Source organism: Piliocolobus tephrosceles, chromosome 10 (assembly GCF_002776525.5).
Source record: "Piliocolobus tephrosceles isolate RC106 chromosome 10, ASM277652v3, whole genome shotgun sequence".
Taxonomy (NCBI): Eukaryota; Metazoa; Chordata; class Mammalia; order Primates; family Cercopithecidae; genus Piliocolobus; species Piliocolobus tephrosceles.
The window spans coordinates 51397291-51401994 of record NC_045443.1 but is presented as its reverse complement, the minus strand read 5'-3'; positions in this window follow the sequence as shown (position 1 = coordinate 51401994).

Sequence of the window (4704 nt, the reverse complement as noted above, 5' to 3'; positions counted from 1 at the left end):
GAATCTGAGATTGCAGGCTTGGCCTGCGCCAGTGCGAGACAGACATGCCGGAAGGTGGCGCGAGCCGGGGAGCCGCGCTCCCGCGGTTACTCACTCAGGGAGGCGTGAGAACGCGCCAGTACCCGGGGAGTGAACAGCCGCGGCGGAGGCGCGCAGGGAGAACGCCTGCCCCGCGTGGGGCCTGCTCGCCCGGAGGCGCCAGCCACGAATGTATGGCCCAAAGCCGAATGCAGTTGTGCGCAGCTGGGTATGCAAATGTATGCAAATCCGTGCTGCCCTGCCTGGGCTAAGTTGCGAGCGGAGTCTAAGGGTGGGGGAAGCGGCGCAGCATTGCTACTGTTCTTCCGCTCCCAGAGGAGTTCAGACGCAGTGCGGGAGGGGATGCAGGGGAAACAAATGCATCTTCCCTGTCCTGACCGTCCCGCCTCAGGACCGTGACAATCTATTGGGACGAACGTGGGTTCCCGCTATGTCCTCAATGACCTTGTTCCCCCACGCCCTCAGCCCCACCCTGCGTAAGATGCGTGCAGGGGGAAGGGCCCTGGCACCCAGAATACCTGAGCCCCTGTTGGTTAGAGCGTCCTTCCTTCACTACGAGCGGGAATGAGCTGCAGGGTGGGTAGATGATCCCACACCCGACCCACTCCCATAATTACCCCTCCCCACAGCCAGGGAAGGGTCTTCCGGAAGATCTGATTTATTTCATCTCTTCATTGTGACCCGTCCTTCTGCCTCCCATCCGCTTCTTGAGAAGTCCCTCCAGAAGTCTAACCATAGTCACACTTGCTATTGTTTCTGTTTTATTTTTCCGGGTGGTTTAGTGAGAAGACTATTCCCAAAGTCCCAAATGTTGGGTTCTGAGGGTGTGGGAGTGGGGCCTGGGCATCAACTCCCGCCCCCCTCCCCCACCCAAGGACCAAGGAATAAGTCCCCACCCAAGGCAAGAACTGGAAGGGAGTCTGGGCTGTCATCCCCCCGCCTCTGGCTTTTTCTTTTTTTTTTTTTTTTTCCCCCCGCTTTTTTTTTTTCCCTTGCCGACTCTTCCCTCAATGGCCACAAGGGGTCTTCCTTGCGCTAAGAATGGGAAATCCGGCGTTAGGTTTGAGCGCTGGGAGGGTGGGGAGCCTAGCGAGGCTTCCTCTCCACGGTTTCCGAGCGCGGAGACCTGCAGGCGTCCCACCTCCCCACCCCTCCTCGGTGGCTTCATTCAGTCGCAGACTTCTTCAGCTCTCTCACCCCACGCTCCAGACTGGAGATTGGTATTTCAGGATCTCCTGCTCCTTCCCCTAAGCCTATGGAGCAACCGGAGGGCTGTGAGCCGAGACAAGAATTCGGGCCAGACATACAGTAGGCGCTCAATAAATGCTTTTCAGATTAATGACAATGTGACGGTGTCCTGTTCAGAAGCTTGGGAGGGACGAGACGACTCGGGTGAGTTGAGCAGGACACCCCTCCTCCCAAAGCAAGAGGGTGCCAAGAGGCGGCTCAACTGCCTAGGAGGGAAACTGAGGCCATCTGTGGGACTTACATATTGATACAGCAGGGGAGGTCCTGAAGTGACAGGGGCAATTAGAAGGGAGGGGTTAGCCAATCAGAAAGCTGTCGTGGATTGATCTGACGTCGGAAGGCGGGAAAAACGGAATATCCAGGCCCCTAAAGGGAAGCCTTGTTAGAATGGGGAAATGGGATGTGAGCGTGGAAAAGGGGCTGGAGATTTGGATTGTTTAGCTCAGAGAAGGAAAGTTAAGGCAACCCCTTTCTCCTGTGAGGGCAGAACTTGTTAGGTTTAGCTGAAGCTGCAGCAGGAGGAATGGCGGTCAGATCCCAGGAAGGACTTCCCCGTTGGAGTTAGACATGGGGGCAGAGGGTGAAGGGGTGATGACGTCGTTCCTGGGGTGGGAGGTGAGTTACCTGAAACCGTCTTATAATAGGAGCCCGTCAGGGGTGGTGGGGGCGGGAGATACAGTTAAGGGTTAGATGCAGTGGGTGGAAGCTCAGGTGAAGTCGGCTGCCCTTCCCCCAAGGAAGCGGCTGCAGGACCCGAGAGGTGGGAGGTTCCTGACCAGGTGCTCTCACACTCACTGCCCACCTGGAAGGACACCTGGGTGGCCTGCCACACGCCGCCACCCAGGGCTTGCAGGAAGTCCTTCCCCAGCCGGATGGGGCCAGGTGTGTTTGGATGAACCGTAGCCTCGGGCTGCACCCGGCTGGCGCAGACCTCCTCGAAGACCCTCACACAGGGTCCCGTGGCAAGTCGCCAGTCCCATCCCCTAGCTTTGGCGCATTCAGGGCCGCTCCTGAAATGTCCTCCCTGCAACCCTAGAAAAGGCTCCTCTGGGAAGCTTGCCCTGCCCTCGCCAGCCTGGTCAGAAATCCTATGGCTCTTCTACTTTGTTTCTCTGGGTGACCTGGGTGAGCAGGAACCACACCTTGATTAGCACATAGTAGGGATACCAAATAAAGTTTTGGATGGAGGCCTGGTTTAAATCTTGCACTGTTCTAGTCGTGTGACCTCGATTTGAAGCCCCATGTGCTGATCCGTGAAATGGGTACTTCTGTCTTGCCTACTTCTTAGGCTTTTTTTTTTTTTTTTTTTTTTTTTGAGACAGAGTTTTGCTCTTGTTGCCCAGGCTGGAGTGCAACGGCAAGGTCTCGGCTCACCGCAACCTCTGCCTCCCAGGTTCAAGCGATCCTCCTGCCTCAGCCTCCCAAGTAGCTGGGATTACAGGTGCGTGCCACCACGCCCAGCCAATTTTTGTATTTTTAGTAGAGACAGGGGTTTCACCATGTTGGCCAGGCTGGTCTCAAACTCCTGACCTCAGGTGATCTACCCGTCCCGGGCTCCCAAAGTGCTGGGATTACAGGCGAGAGCCACCGCGCCCGGCCTTCTTAGGCTATTTAAAGGACTATGTGCCTGAAATAACGAAAGGGAAAGCATTTTGTTTTATGCAAATGCAGGCCATGCAGACACCCGTGTGCTCGGGGTGGGTACACCCACATTCACACAGGTTGAATCTCTTGGAGGGGCTAGGTCCGCGTCTCTTGATTTTGCAGTCAAGCAAAAGCTGGAGATGGTAGGCAGGAGGGCCAGCTAGGGAGAGCTAGCTGTCTGATGCCAGAGAGGGAACCCAAGAATGCGAGGGGTGGTCCCCAGAACTGGCTAACCTAGACCCAGGATCTCTTCTCCAGGGCGGGATCCCAGTTCCCTGGAGGATTCTGGGTACAGGCCAGCGGGTCTGGACCCTGGCGCAGAAACACGGGACCGAAGACCTCGCTGTGGGAGCCCCGAGTTGGGGCTGTCCGGCAGAGGGCGCCTAGGCTGGCTCGGGCACAGCCCTCTTTGGGTGCGGCCCGCCTCCTGTTGCGCCCTCTGCTGGCCAAAAGGGACACTATCGCGCTGCCTGTCTTCTGTGGCCACAAAATGGGCGGGGTTCTGCTTATTCAGGGTCTCTTGGACACGCCTCTCCTGCAGAAGCCTCCTGCATCCTGGACCCTGCAACTCCCAGCCATGCCTGGCTCTATCCCCTCCATGCTTCAACTCCTTGTGGAGAAGGGAGCCCCTCTCCATCCCTCAAAAGGTGAATCCAAGTACCAGGTTTCCTGCCCAGCTCAGCTCCACACTCAAGCTCGACTGGGAAGGATGATGAGAATCATCCCCCAGCAGCGTCACGCTTAGGGTATCTTTTTTTTTTTTTTTTTTTGAGACGGAGTCTCGCTGTGTCTCCCAGGCTGGAGTGCGGTGGCACGATCCCAGCTGACTGTAAGCTCCGCCTCCCGGGTTCATGCCATTCTCCTGCCTCAGCCTCCCCAGTAGCTGGGACTACAGGTGTCCGTCACCACGCCCGGCTAATTTTTTTTTGTATTCTTAGTAGAGACGGGGTTTCACCGTGTTAGCCAGGATGGTCTTGATCTCCTGACTTTGTGATCCCCCCACCTTGGCCTCCCCAAAGTGCTGGGATTACAGGCGTGAGCCACTGCGCCTGGCCAGGGTATCTTTATATCCAGATTATGGCGGTTTAAAATTCAGCCTGCCTGCTCCCAGCTCCCTGGCCACTGCCTCGACCCAGCCTGTCAGTCCTTCAGGATGTCTTAGCTTGGGCATGTTCCAGCCTTCTCATTGGACCCCCTGCCTACCGTCTCTCCTCTCCACTTACCAAAATTATCTTTCTAAAACACAAATTGGCTGGGCGCGGTGGCTCAAATCCTAGCACTCTGGGAGGCTGAGGTGGGCGGATCACTTGAGGTCAGGAGTACAAGATCGGCCTGTCAACATGGCGAAACCCTGTCTCTACTAAAAATACAAGTTAACTGGGCATGGTGGCCTGCGCCTGTAATCCCAGCTACTCGGGAGGCTGAGGCAGGAGAATTGCTTGAACCTGGGAGGCAGAGGTTGCAGTGAGCCGAGATGGCACCATTGCACTCCAGCCTGGGTGACAGAGCCAGACTCCATCTCAAACAAAACAAAACAAAAGCAATAACAAAAAACACAAATCAGTGTAGGTCACTATTTTACTTTAATCTCCAGTAGATCCCCATTGCCTAAGAGAAAAGGTCCAGACTCCTTAGCTCATCTCCATCTTCTGTGTTTGGCCAAATCTAAGCCTCTGTTCTCATCAGATCACCTCTTTACCTACTCGAAATTCTCCAAACACATCCTGCTCCCTTTTCCTTTCCTTTCCCTCCCCTCCCCTCCCCTCCCCTCCC